We start from the raw sequence: 14,754 nt of genomic DNA, 5'->3' as shown, positions 1-14,754 counted from the left end.
AAGACCATGCACTCTACATGTACAATTAATTCCATTTTCTTCTATCTCTTTTTAAGAAATTTTCCCCATTATCATCTCCACTCCCTCTAGTCTCTCCTATTACTACTTGAATGTGTGCAAAAATATGCAGTTTTCCACAATTCTTAAAATACCCTTAGTTGAATATACTATCTCCTCAATTTTCATACTATTTCTACTTCCTTAAACATCATAAAGCTCTCAGTCTCCACTTAGCAGTCTCTTGTTCTTCTATGATTCACTTCTTAACAATTTGTAATTTGCAGCAGTCCTGAAGTGAAGAGAACCTGAGTTCACATCTGACTTCGGACACTTAACACTTCCTGACTGTGTGACCCTGGGCAAATCACTTAGCCCCAATAGTCACAGCAAAATAAATAGACAGATAGATAGGTAAATTTGTAATTTGACTTCTAATGTAGTAACTCTTCTGGAACTATATTATCCAAGATTCCCAGCCACCTTTTTTTTTTTTTTTTTAAAGAGATCCAATGATGTAAATACCAAATCAGTTGGCCTCCTCCATTTTCATTCTTCTTAATCTTTCTGCAGCATTCATTGCCATTTACCAATCCTAATATCCTCACTTGGATATTTTGATACTGCTCTTTCATATTTTTCTTCCTTCCTATCTATTTCTTTTTAATCTTTTTCAAAATTACCATCCCCTGTCCCCTGCAAAGAGGAAGATCTCTGTTTTAGATCCTCTTCTCTTTCAACACTTTCTTAGTGATATCATCTGCTTTAGAAGGTTCAACTATCATCTCTATGCATATCATTTTTAGTTTATTAACAGTCTAATTCTATCTCTTGAACATCCATCTGCATTACCAACTGTCTATTGAATGTTTCCAGTTAGTTCTTCCACAGGCAATTTAACTTGGGTAAATTCTATCTGTGAAAAAGAGAACTCATTTCCTTGTCTCCCTACCTTTCAATCACCTCTTTCTGACTTCCTCATGTCTATAGAGGGAACTACTATCTTTCAATCACATCAATTTACTTCCAGATAGGTAAACCTTAACTCTTCTTTCTTTGTTACCAATTAATCCCAATGAATTAGTCTTGCCTGGTCAGCCTCTAAAAGGTAAATCAATCAACAACATGTATTATGCACTTACTACATGTCAGACAGTGTACTAGATCCTAAGGATAAAAATACAAAGAATGAAATAAATCTTGACATAAACAAGTTTGCATGCTAATGAATTAAACAATACGTACACATATAAGTGTATACAGAATAAATGTTAAGAGAATTAACTCAGAGTGATTACAGAATGAATAAAAAGAGGAAAGTCACTAACAGTTGGGAGAGGATGAATCGTGAAAAGGTCTATAAAGAATGAAAATTCTCAATGTTTTCTGTATCAAAGATATAGTGGCAGGTAAAACCTCTGTATGCATCTCAGAATAATTGTTTTTACAATATATAAAATAAAATATATAGGAGAAACCAATTATATTGAAATACATTTATATTGAAATACAATTATATTGAAATGCATAGTTTAAGCTTACAGATGCCAGAAAAGAACTCCTGTTGTGGAGGGAGATGTGCTTGAGTCATACTTTGAGGAAGATGGGAATTATGTGAGGTTGTAGGAAAGGGGGATACATTCCAGACATGAGGAATGGCCAGTGCCAAGACACAAAAAGAAAATGAAGTACCTTTTGTGAAGAACATAGCGAAGATCAGTTTGTCTGGGTCAGTGTATTGGAAAGTAAGATATATCAAAGCTGAATAATTAGGCTGTGAAGAACTTCAAAAGTAAAACAACAGTGATTGCTGAGACAATATTGAGTCACTGGAGTTTAAGGACTAGTAGAGTTTATGGAAGGAATGCAGTTACATGGGAAAAATTTTAAATTATGGAAAATCAGTTTGGTAACTGCATGAAGCATGGACTCAAATGAGGAGAGACTTGAGACAGGGAGACTACTGTTTAGTTTAATAAACTACATATGAGGTAAAAAAAATATCTGAACTATAATAGTGTTTTGTAAAGAGTAAGATAAGCAGAAAACAATGTATATAATCACAGTAATATTGTTTTAAGAACAAATGTGAATGAATAAGTTATTTTGGGGTGTTTTTTTTATGAATACCCAAATTAATTATAAAGGACACATGAAATATGTTATCTTCATTCAGAGAAAGAACTGATAAATAGAAGTGTGTATAGAATAATTTTACATATATATATGCATGTGTCTGTGGGTATTCTATATCTATAGCTATCTATCTAAATATCTATACCTATTTTGTCTAATGATAATCTCTCTAGTGGAGGGAGAGGAGAATAAAAGAAATTTACATGATAATTTTGAAATTTGGAAAGAATAGCAAATTGGGCATCATCAATTTACAGTTTCATGTACAATAACCTTTTATTTTACAATGGAAATACAATGGAAATTTAAACAAAAATTAATACTTTTTGAAAAATAATATCATATTAGAAAAGTTTTATGGTTAGAAATGGTAAACTCTGACAAGTGATTCTATGATGAAGAGGAATGAGAATTCAATGGCAACTCCAAGGTCACAAACCTGGAAGAATGGAAGAATGGTGATGTCTTTGACAGAAATAGGAAAGTTCAAAAAATGGGTCAGATTTTTGGGGAAAAGAAGGAGTTACATTTGGGAAATGTTGAGTTTGCTATATCTGCTATCTAGTTTGAAGTGTACAATAGATCATTGGTTATATAGAACCAAAGTATCAGGATGGACAGATGATGAATATATTATTTTGTGCAAAGAGATAATTTAAAAAAAACTCATAAGAGAAAATAAGATGCAAGATAGAGGTAAATGGGTGAAAAGAAGACAAAGTATAAGAAAAGGAGAAGAGGATGAAGAAAGAAAGAGAAAATGAGAATGAAAAAGGATAACAGAGAAGGAATGGATAAAAAGTGAAAAGAAAAGGGGAAGGAGAAGAAATAGGAAAGAAAGAGAGAAAGGAGAAGAGAATGGTAAGAAGAAGGGTAAGGGAAAGGAAGATAAACAGGACAAGGAGGAGAAAAAGAAGAGGGGACCCTTCTTAGGGGAGAGGGTTGAGGGAGAAGAGGGGGAAACAAGAATAGAGAAGGAAGGAAAACAGAAGATAGAGAGGATGAAGAGAGGGAATTTTAGAGGGAAAAAGAGAAGTGGTAATGGAGGAAAAGAAGAACTGAGGAGGAGAAAAGGGGAGAAGGGGGAGAAGGAAAAAAGGAGAGTAAGAGAGAAGGGGAAAGAGAAAGTACACAGAAACAGTATAAAATAATTAAATATTATCTTGGCAGAAAAGGTTATGTAACTTGGTTGACCAGAACAATTCCATGGCTGAATGAGAGAGAAATGTACTTTGGGGCCCTATTAGGAGAAATAATGAACACCAGAAGGAACAGTAGTAGAGCAAAGAACAATTGAGATTATCACCCAAAACCATCCATTGAGAATTCACAGCATTGAGAAACTCCCACATTAAAGATGTTTTTTTCTAAGGAATGATTTAGGCTTTTGGGACTAATGGGCGCTCAATTTATATTTGTTTCCTTCCATTAAAAAATAACCACACTAATCCAGCAGCAAAAGATATAGCAATTTCAGTTAAAATAACTAGTTAGTATAAAATATCTCAGAGTCTGTCTGTTAAGAAATATACAGATATTATATCAATACAATTACACAACATTTTACAAATAAATAAAGATAAATCTATTGTTATTCAGTCATTTTAGTGGTATTCAGGTCTTTGTGACCCCACTTGGGATTTTCTTGGCAAAGATATTAGAGTGGTTAGGCATTTCTTTCTCTAGTTCATTTTATAGGTGAGGAAACTGAGGTAAAAAGGGTAAATGATTTATCCAGGATCACACAGCTAATGTCTGAAGCTAAATGTGAATTCAAGTCTTTCTGACTTCAGGTCTAGTGCTCTATCCACTGTACCATCTAACTGCCCCCTAAATACCTGGAGAAATGTTCACTGCTCGTGGGTAGACTTGACCCAATATAATAAAAATATCAATACTACCTAATTTCATTTTTCATATTCAATGCCAAAACAAAGAATTACTTCAAAGAGTTAGAAAAAATAACAAAATTCATCTGGAAACGAAAAAAAAAAGTCAAGAACATTAAGAGGATCAACGAGGGAAAAAAAAGTAAGGGAGCTTAGCAATACCAAATCTTAAGACTACACTACAAAGTTATATTCAAAATAATATGATACTCCGTAAGAAGTAAAGAGATTAATCAGTTGAAAAAATCAGGTGCACAATATAGAAGCAAATAAGAAAAATAACTTAGTGTTTGATAAACTCAAAGATCCCAGATATTGAAATGAGAACTCACTATAATTAAAAATCTTGGGAACCTTGAAAAGTAGCCTCATAGAAATTATACATGAACTAACATTTCATATTATTTGCCAAGATAAGACAAGCTCAAAAAGATCACATGGTAAAGGGTAAAACAAACAAATTAAAGGAGTAGAGAAGCAATTACCTGACAAACAAGAGATGAAGACATTTGATAAGAGATAAAATAAATAATTTTAAAAATTAAAGTTTTTATACAAACAAAACCAATCCAGCTAAAATTAGAAGAAAAGAAAGAAACTGGGGTAACAACAACTTTGCTGAAAAGTTCACTAATAAGAATTTCATTTCTAAAATATACAGGGGACAAAACAACCAAATTTATAAGAATAAGAGTCATTCCTTCCAATAATAATTGGTCAAGATATATAATAGGCAATTTTCAAAGGCAAAATTAAAGCTATCAATAATTATATTTAAAATGCACTAAATCAGTAAGTTATAAAATGCAAATTAACAGAACTCATCAGATTGCAATCAACATAGTAAAAGCAATATTATAAAGCTAATCAACTTTGAAAAACAGTAAGTGATTAACATAATCATCCAACAGAATTCCAAAGTATTCAATGAAACATACTAACCACTTCCATATAGAGAAGTGATGAACTCAATGTAAACAGAAGTCTATTTTTTCTTTTATTCCTTTCTCTTGCTTTTTTTTTTTTTTTTTTTTTTTTTTTTTTTAGGGGAATGGGGGAGAGAGGATGAATGAGGAAATTTGTTTAGCATGACTATACATAAAATAAGTTTTGTTGTTCTTGCCTTCCTGTTGTATGGAAGAACATGTGGCAAAATGAGATAATTTGTAAATGAAGAAAAAAAAGACAGAAAAGTCTCTGTGCTTTATTTAAAAAAAAATTTTTTTTGAGGTAATATTGTAAACTGAGTCTTTAAAAAAGGTGACTTGTTCTCAGTTTCCTGGAGGGGAAGAGGGAGGAGACAATAATGTAATCTTAAGTTTTGTTAGGAACAAAATACAAGCAACAAAGTGCCTCAGAATGTAATTTGATTCTATGTCATGAAAAGTATCTGTTGTACTGAATATATAGAGTTACCTAGTTACTTATATGTCTCCTTCATTAGAATGCACACTTAATGAGGATAGGTATTGTTTTTAAATTTCTTTGTATGCTCAGCACTTAAAACAGTGTCTGATAATTAGTAAGTTCTTATTAAATGCTTATTAAATAGGTCAATATATTTGTGCTCTTCTATGATATAGACAGCATTTTAATGAATCAATTCTAAGAAATAATGAGTCTGTCTGTATTTTGGTGTCATTGTGTTTTCTGGCCTTCCTTCTGATTATATTTATATTTCCACTATATTTTTGAGCTTAGGCAAATAAGAGGAAGTTATAAACTCTTCCCTCCAGAATTTTATAATTTAATGGGAAAGATAAGGTTTAAATATAGGAAGTAATCAGAAAAAATAATCCTTATTAATGACATTTATTTGTTGAATACCTAGTAGATAAATCATGCTAAACACTCAGTGATACAAATTACACGAAAAATAATTATTTTTTTCTGGAGAGATGAGACTGACATATACAAAGGGAAGACACAAAGAAGCATAAACATAGGATGAATGTAAACAATAAGTATTCTTCATCTTCAGTGCCATTTCAGGAACAAGATTGTTAGCTCTGGGTATTTCCTTTAGCTGTCCCCCATCCTTGGAATGCTTTCTCTTGTCACCTCTGCCTACTGACTTTCTTGGCTTTTTCCAAGTCAAAATTAAAATACCATTTTTATTGGGAGCCTTCCCTAACTCCTTTTAATTTTAATTCCTTCCCTCTATTAATCATTGCCTATTTATAACATATATAGCTTGTTATGCATACATTTATCTTCCCCATTAGAGTATAAGCTCCTTGAGATCAGCACTAATTTTTGCCTCTTTCTATATTCCCATCACTAAGCACAGTACCTGGCACATAGTAGATGTTTAATAAATATTGATTGATTGATTATTTACTATAGTCATCTAAAATGTAAGAAAAGCAAAGACTAAAACATGATCAGAATATAGAGCAAGGATACCCAGATTGTCCACTTGATTACCGACCTCCAATTATCTTAAGTTGAAGCAATTTCTGGAAAGTCTCTCCATTTTTTGGAGATCAAGGACATTCCCAATCCCACTTGGAAGTATTCAGATGGCCAAGAATTCTACCATCCCAGGAAAGGATCTAATCATTTTTATCTAAATTTCAAATAGTCTATGGGCCTGTGTGGAGGATTATTGTATCTGCCAGATATTTACTGTGTTTCCAGGTGTTTGTTTTGGTTGTTGTTCTGTGGAAGAAAATTACCAGTTTTCAATGCAAAATGTATGCTTTTAAAATTATCTTGCCAAAATTCATGTGATATCATATATTTCTGTCAACACCTATTCACAGAGGATGAAGGAACAAGGAGTGAGGTTACATTGCAAAGCTTCAGATGATGAACAGAACAGCACAACAACATAAAAAAGATCAGACTCCTGATGTAGAAAATCATCACATACTACCTTGCTAGCAGTTTTCAAGAATAGCAAGAATAGGTTAAATTATATTTGAGATTTTATTTTCAAATATTTTAATTATTTTTGAACATAGTATGTAAAGGTACACATAGGATTTGACAAATTTTACCAGTTATATTTTCTATGAAATGAATTGTATCTCCATATTTCTCTTCAAAATGTTTAAGTTACCATTGGCTTTGAAATGAATTGGCATCATCAATGAAGAACAGCTGATTCTAGTTGGGAACATTCTTCCTGCCATCAAGGGACCCATTTATGACAAATTGTCAAGCTGCAACTGGAACCTCAATCACAGAAATATGGAAACTATTAAAGTAGGCAAAGTAGTTGGCACTCAGAAAGGAATAAGTGGGAAGTTGTAACAGGTGGATAAATCACACTGGTTCTCGTCTCAATAGCAGAGACTGCCAAATGCCCAGGGTAATGTATATGGTGCCAGGCCTATTGGCCAAAAGAGAATAATCAGTAGCCAATTACTAAGCTAAAAGGACACTTCACATTAATCCTCATAGCAATATCAAGGAATACAGAAGACTCGGGGTGAAATGGAAAATATTTAAAAGAGAATATGCAAACTTGCTCTATAAGCCACCCATCCCCCACTTCTTAAATAGCACACATTCTGGTTGAACTTTGCATTCGTGCACCAGAGGAAAGCTAACAATATTCTTTTTTTTTTTTTTTTTTTTTTTTTTTTTTTTTTTTTTTGAGATTGTATAGAGGGTGGAGGAAAAAAAAAGAAGAAATCTTTGCTCTCTGAAAGCAATGATTTTAGTCATTATTAAAAAGATCCTTCATGGAGTACCCATGAGAAGCAAAACAGGTATCATCTTCCAAATATTTGACACTCTTAAACCTTGGGAGTTTTGATACGTGTCCAAAAATATTATTTATATATGTTTGCCATTTAAATTCATTTCAACAAACTTTTATCAAGCTCCTACTACATATAATGCCCTGTGCTACATGGTAAAAAGATAAAGATGAAAAACTAATTGGTCCCTATCCAAGAGGAGCTTATAAATTGAATATTTTTTAAAAAGAATATGAAGTGAAAATAATAAAATTCAACTGGAAAAGCAAAAAACTCAAGGATATCAAAGGAATTAATGAAAAAAAAATGCAAAAGAAGGTGATCTAGCCCTATCACATCTCAAATTGTATTATGGTATTGGCTAAAAAAATAGAGTTTAGATCAGTCTAATAGATTAGATACACATTACATTGTAGTAAATGACCATAGAAATCTAGTATATGATAAATCCAAAGGTGTAAACTTTTGGAATAAAAACTCGTTATTTAACAAAAACTGCAGGGAAAACTGGGAAATATAAAGACTAATATCTCATGTGATATTCCAAAATAAAGTCAAAATAAGTCCTAAAGTACCAAAGAAGATAAAAAGAGCATTACAAAACATAAAATAGGTATATTTGATTATATGAAATTTAAGTTTTTGTGCAAACAAAATAAATGGAACCAAAATTATAAGAAAAGTGGAAAACTAAGGAAATGTTTTTACAACAAATACTTTAAGGCCTAATTTTTCAAATATACAGAGATAAATATACACATATGTATGTATAATGTATATACTTAAATGAAATTAATGTGTATAAATTTATAAAAATACAACTATATATGTTCAAAGGATATGAATAGGCAGTCTTCAGACAAAGAAATCAAAGCTATCTGTAGTCATGGAGAAAAATTATCTAAATCACTAATTAGAGAAAGGCAAATTAAAACAACTCCAAGATACCATCATACAACTATTAGATTGGCTAATATGACAAAAATAATGTTGGAACTTTAGAGGGAATGTGGGAAAACTGGGTCATTAATGCACTGTTGGTGGAGTTGTGAACTGATCCAATCATGCTAAAGAGCAATTTAGAATTATGACCAAAAAGATATAAAACTATGCATACCCTTTGATCCAATAATACCACAGCTAGATCTATATCCCAAAGATATTCCCCCCAAAAGGGAAAAGGATCTATTTGTACTAAAAATATTTACAATAACTTTTTTTGTGGTGACTAAAAAATGGAAATCAAAGGGATTACCTGTTAATTGAGGAATGGCTAAACCATGCTGGGTTTTTTTTTTTTTATTGTAATGGATTATTATTGTGCTATTAAAAATGACAAGTAGAATGATCTGAAAAAACCCTGAAAATACTACATAAACCAATGCATAGCGAAGTTAACAGAACCAGGAAAACCTTCTACATTGTAACAGTAATACTGTTTGATGAAGATCTGTGAATGACATTCTCAGCAATAGAATAATTCAAAACAATTCCAAAGTACTAATGATGAAGCATCTACTTCCAGATATTGTTTGAACACAGACTGAAATATGCTATTTTTTAAACTTTCATTTTTTATTTGAAAATTCTTACACAAAATGACTATAATGCATAAACTATATTTGATTTCTTATGGGTGAGAGGGGAAGAGAGGCAATAGAATTTGAAATAGAAAACTAAATAAAAATGTTTCAAAAATTGAAAAAATATGACATGTAGCATTCATTATACCACAAAATACAAATGGCATGAGGTAGGTTTAAGCAAGAAGCTTTAAGAAATTCTAGGAAAGAGAAATCACTATCAGTGTAGGACATTAAGTTAGGGAATGCTGCAGAGGGAAACATCTGAGCAGAACCTTGAAGAAAGAGAATTACAAGATAATTGTTTTGAATCAAGAGTGAGATAATTGTGTTTGTTGAGCATAAAGGAAAGAACTTATAATTGAGCCTGATTTTTCCTATGAAATTAGCTGAATAATGTCTACATTTTTGAAATCTACAGTCTCCATTTGATTATGCTATAGGTATATACTTTTCAAATTCTATATTCAAATGGCAGGGGAAGGGAGGAATTTTGGTGAGTTATATTGAAGAATTAAAAAAAAAACAGTATTAATGTCAATTGAATTGAGGAAGGGCTATATATTGCCCCTCCTCTCAACCTCTCTCATGGAGTAATATTATTATTACTTATTTGCATTTGTATTCCTATCTCCAAGTAAATATTGTGTAAATGAAATCATTCTGATTGATATAAAAGATAACACAGGTATAAGTAGAGTTGTGTCCTATTTTCTTTGTTTTTCCTCTCTCAATATAGCTTTTTTTACCTTCCTTCCCAAAAAGAGACATCTTTTTTCCAGTTCCTCACTGAAACTTTAAAATGAAGCCAAATTGTGAGTATATTGCTATTAGCCATAATATATTACAGCAAGATAATTATGTTCCATTTATGTAAATAGAGTCTTGATGCATTTCTCCCATACACACAGATCTAAGTCCCCTTCCTTCATATGATTCACAGTTCATTCATCTTGTCTTTTGAAGTGGCACTACACCACAGCTGTTCAGAATATAAACTTCCCTGAATTACAAACAAAACAAGCTAGTTTCTTCATCCTCACATGAGAAACAGCCAAATCATTTAAGGGAGGATAACTATTTCTACAATTGTTAATAGGCCAGAACAGTATGTCCATTGCAGAAGGGGGAGTAAGAAAAAAAATGGTAGAAAAGTATATGTTTTAAGTTAGAATCATTTCATTAAAAAATGAAGAATTTTAAAATAGAAATCTGAAATAAATTCATCACTGCAATTAACTAAAGAAAGTTTTTAAAATGTTATCTTTTAATTTTCTCTCTACTCAAATTATTTTTGATACAAATAATTGTATAAATGCCAATTTTAGGGTATTTTTTTTCAGAATCACATTATCAATGAAACACAGCATCGCAGTTTAGGTAGAGAGCTAGTCTTAAAGACAGAAAGACTTGGATTAAGTTGTGTGTCTGACACTTACTGATTGTGTAATCCCAAGCAAGTCATTTAGCTTTAGTGCTCTTTATTGGGAAAAAGATTTTCCACCCTGGAAGTTTTCCACATGAAGGAAATTAAAGTTTTAGCTCTTATCCCTATTATATACTCAACAGGTTGGCTGCATTAATACCTTAGTATTATGCAACAATCTCATATACTGAACATCATCTAAAGTGGTAGCTTCCTTTACACTCTGTGTAACTAAAAATAAAAAAAAACAGTGTCCTAAATGGAAAAATATCAACTATGCTTTTTTAGCATGTGCATGTGCAAATCCCTGTTGTATTGGGTTTTTTAAGAACTGAAAAATAAAAGAAATCATATCTTAGAAATGATTGTGGGGGGGACCTTGGCAGGGGAAAGAATTAATAGTGCTATATTTTGCTATTTTCATGTGTATTCTTATAATAACTTTAAAGGTTAATACAACGATTCTACTTATATAAGGCTGTCAGGCTACCTGCAAGAAATTCTCATAAAAACCAAAAGACCTTTTTGAAAATATATTTACAGTAATATTCTAAGAAACTTTCTTATATCTCCATACCTAACTTTTCAAATGTCCCAATTCTTCAAAGTTCTCACTTTGAATGAAACAATGATTCTTCATTGTTTAAAGTAAAAGAAACAAAATGTTCAATTCAATTACAGGTTTTATCATAATAGTTAATTGCCATTATAGCTCTTTCATTTTAAAGAATCAGATATGAATAGAGACAAACATATTGACAATCTGCACATAAAAGAAATTGACTCTCTGGATCAGAAAGATGGATACAAACGTATTAAACCTGTATGATGCATTCTTAAATGGAAAGTCATATCAAAAAAAATTCTATTCTATCCAAATAACCCTTTGTGTCTATTTCTTGTGAAAAATGTTAAAGAAACTTTTAAATTAAGGCATATTATATGATGTGCAAAAATCTATTTGTTCTGCATTTTCTGTGAAAAGATTAGATAATGCAGCCAAAATAAGATGTTAGAATACACGCACACACACACAAATTGTGTGTGTGTGTGAGAGAGAGAGAGAGAGAGCGCGAGAGCGAGAGAGAGAGAGAGAGAGCGCAAGAGAGAGAGAGAGAGAGAGCGAGAGCGAGAGAGAGAGCGAGAGCGAGAGCGAGAGCGAGAGCGAGAGAGAGAGAGAGAGAGAGAGCGCATCAATGACAAACAGGCATTTCTGTGTGCATTTATACCTAGCAATACCAGTTCTTATTACAAGGGGGTGCCCCCAAACCTTGTACATACAGCAACATATTTGGGAAAGACCCTGGCAGATCTTTATATTGGTTGCATTACCACAAAAGACATGCACGTTCTGTTTGAAACCTGAGCTCAATTTCACACTTTGTAGAATGAATATTGTTATTCATCTCAGAGACATTATCTAAAGTAAATACTTGGACTCAGTTTTAATCACTGGCAATGTAGGTCCATGTTAATTTGTCTTAACACTCTTTGCCTACTGAAATCTTTGGGGGCTTACTTATTCAAATGCAATCTTAAAAGGGACCCTTAATAGATTTTTTTTTTTTATCACTCAGAATAGATTTACAGAATTACAAAGAAAAATGATTTAAAGTTCGGTTTGAACTCAAACTGAGCCAACATTCTAACCACTGTGAAAAATATATTAAAATGATTCATTTTCTCAATAACCTAATTGCCAAGATAAATATAGTATTCTCTTCGCTATAGCAAGTATCAGCAGTACCCCTCATTGAAAATACAGAGGGAGAAAAATAGTGTTTTGTATTCCGTCACGAAAGTTTAAATAACGCAAGCCAATAAATGATTCATTCCATCCTTGAGAATTTTTCGTATTGGAAAATTTCCCAAGTCCTTAATTCCTCGTAACATTTCCATTCCGCAAGCAACACAAGGGTTAAACATTCGTGGGCACATACACACAATCTTAATAGAGCTCCCAATTCCAACATGCACACCCTACTAAGTATACAAGGGAATTCTATTACATAAGTCAAGTTCCCCCTCTTCTACATAGCTAGAAAGAAACAAAGAAAGAAAAGACATAGTCTAGTTAACAAATATTCCTAAAATGAATCAAATCAGGGACTGACAGCGCTGGGTAAGAAATAGGGACGTAGTTCTGCAGCTGCTCCACAAGTTTAGAAGACTCCTTGCCCGGACAGTAGAGACGCGCGCGCTGAGCTGCGTACCTTCGCCTAGGTGTTGCACAAGTCTCAGATCTCAATTCACCCCACCCCCACTCCAACTCCCACTTCCACCCCCTACAGAAATAAAAATGGATCAAGATCATTCGTGGAAAACTGAGTTTATCTTTTCTCTGCCCCACTTAAATAATGGGGCAAAAGGGGGCAAAATCAAGACGCGATAAGTTATTTTTGCCAGAACACCACGTCCTTCAAGTCAGAACTCTGTCACCGGAAAGAAAGAAAACGACCCAATAGGCATCATAGGGAGCCCCCAGCTGCAATTCGCCATTAGGTCAGTCCTTTAGGGGTATCTTATTGTGACAAAGGCAGTATCCTCAATCTGTCCCCCATTTCCATCTTCACCCTATTATGCGCTGTCTTAGTGCAAACGCACTAGGAGCAATCATTTCCTTCATTCTCCCCAGCTCTGTTTCAACTCGGGTGAAGAAAGACCTTTTTCACCCCAGCTGAAAACTTTTTTCCTCCAGATAACTACTCGCAAAGGCAATAAAGGTTAAGTTGACCCTGGCACCACCCTTTCCCCAAAGCTCTGGACGCTTGGCTTCTTACTTACCTGGTGGACTGAATCCCGGAACGTTGCAGGTACCTCTGCCTTGTCAAAACCTTTCCAATGCCCTCAACAAGGTGCCTGGATTCCTCACTCCACTCCCGTTCTAGGAAGGTTCAGCGAGCAAACGACCCAGGACCAAGATGCTCAAGCCAGATTCACGCTTCGTAGACTCCGGTTCATGATCCAACCCGAAGCTCAGTAGGCTCCACGGGAGTTGACTATGGGAGAAAGGGCAACTTGTCCCTCAGTCGGGGTGTGGGCTCTAGGTCCAGCGAGCGCTCCGCCCGCAGGCAGCGGCCGCCGCCGCCGCGTCACATGCCTTCTTCTCAGGGCAGCGGCACCTGTCCAAGCAACCGCGCCGGCTCCACGCTGCCAACCCCGGGCTTGCTGGGATCCCTTCCCCGCAGCGCTTTCTTGCCGGGATCCCTTTTCCGCAGCGCTTTCTTGCTTTTTTTTTTTTTTTCCCCCGCACCGTATTTTATCCCCACCCCCACTCCACCCCTTTCTTTCTTCGCTCCTTTTCTTTTTCTTTTTCTCCCTCTTAAAATTTCTTCCTCTTCTTTTTTCCCAAAGCAAGCACAGGAGACTGGAAGTGCAAGGAGGGTCTTTTCCACCACCCACACGTTCGCTCCCCACCAACTCTTTCTTCACCTAGGGGTGGCTGTTTTCCTCAGTGCTGCTCCCACATCCCCCCCTACCAATTCTTTCTCTCCTTCCTCCTCCTCCTCCTCCTCTTCTTCCTCCTCTCGCAGCAGCTGCCTTCCCTAAGCTCCCTCACTGCCTACAGCCGGTGTAACGCACTGGCTGTCTACTTGAGACCAAAACCTGTCCTGGCTACTGAGCATGCCCAGTTGCCCTAGTGGAACCACACTAACCTCCCATGTGCTGTGAGATTCCGCTTCTCCCTGTTTTAGTGGCCGCCCGGGAAGGAGATCAGGGAAGCTCTGATAGTCCACTAAGGGTTTATGCTTCCTGAAAGCCGTGAGAAAAGTGGAAAGGGGGACAGAGGGTCATCAATCAATCACTCTGAACCACACCTGTGTCACCTATTCTACTCTTGGCTACTGCAAAAGCATAATGGCTTTTTTGGGAATTATTCAAAAGGTTGTAAGGGAATATGCATTATCTGGGACTTTTTTTAATTGTCACGATCTTGGTATAAAATCTTATTCATTTAGAAGTCTGCATCTGAAGATCATAATATAAAGTCTAGTAGTATATGATTCCTTGAG

At 34.4% G+C, this 14,754-nt stretch overlaps 1 protein-coding gene across 1 annotated transcript in view; it reads right to left on the bottom strand.

Annotated features, from left to right (window-relative positions):
• The window catches only part of CHRM3 (cholinergic receptor muscarinic 3), a 616,899-nt gene extending 602,468 nt beyond the window's left edge, over nt 1–14,431 (bottom strand). Inside the window, exon 1 of the mRNA XM_003767793.3 lies at nt 13,526–14,431. The gene's annotated coding sequence lies outside the window, so the exon portion shown is untranslated. The remainder of the gene's footprint in view (nt 1–13,525) is intronic.
• Between the last annotated feature and the right edge of the window lie 323 nt (nt 14,432–14,754).

Source organism: Sarcophilus harrisii, chromosome 4 (assembly GCF_902635505.1).
Source record: "Sarcophilus harrisii chromosome 4, mSarHar1.11, whole genome shotgun sequence".
Lineage (NCBI taxonomy): Eukaryota > Metazoa > Chordata > Mammalia > Dasyuromorphia > Dasyuridae > Sarcophilus > Sarcophilus harrisii.
The sequence above is the reverse complement of the archived record's forward strand: the minus strand, read 5'-3'. Positions and strand labels throughout refer to the sequence as shown.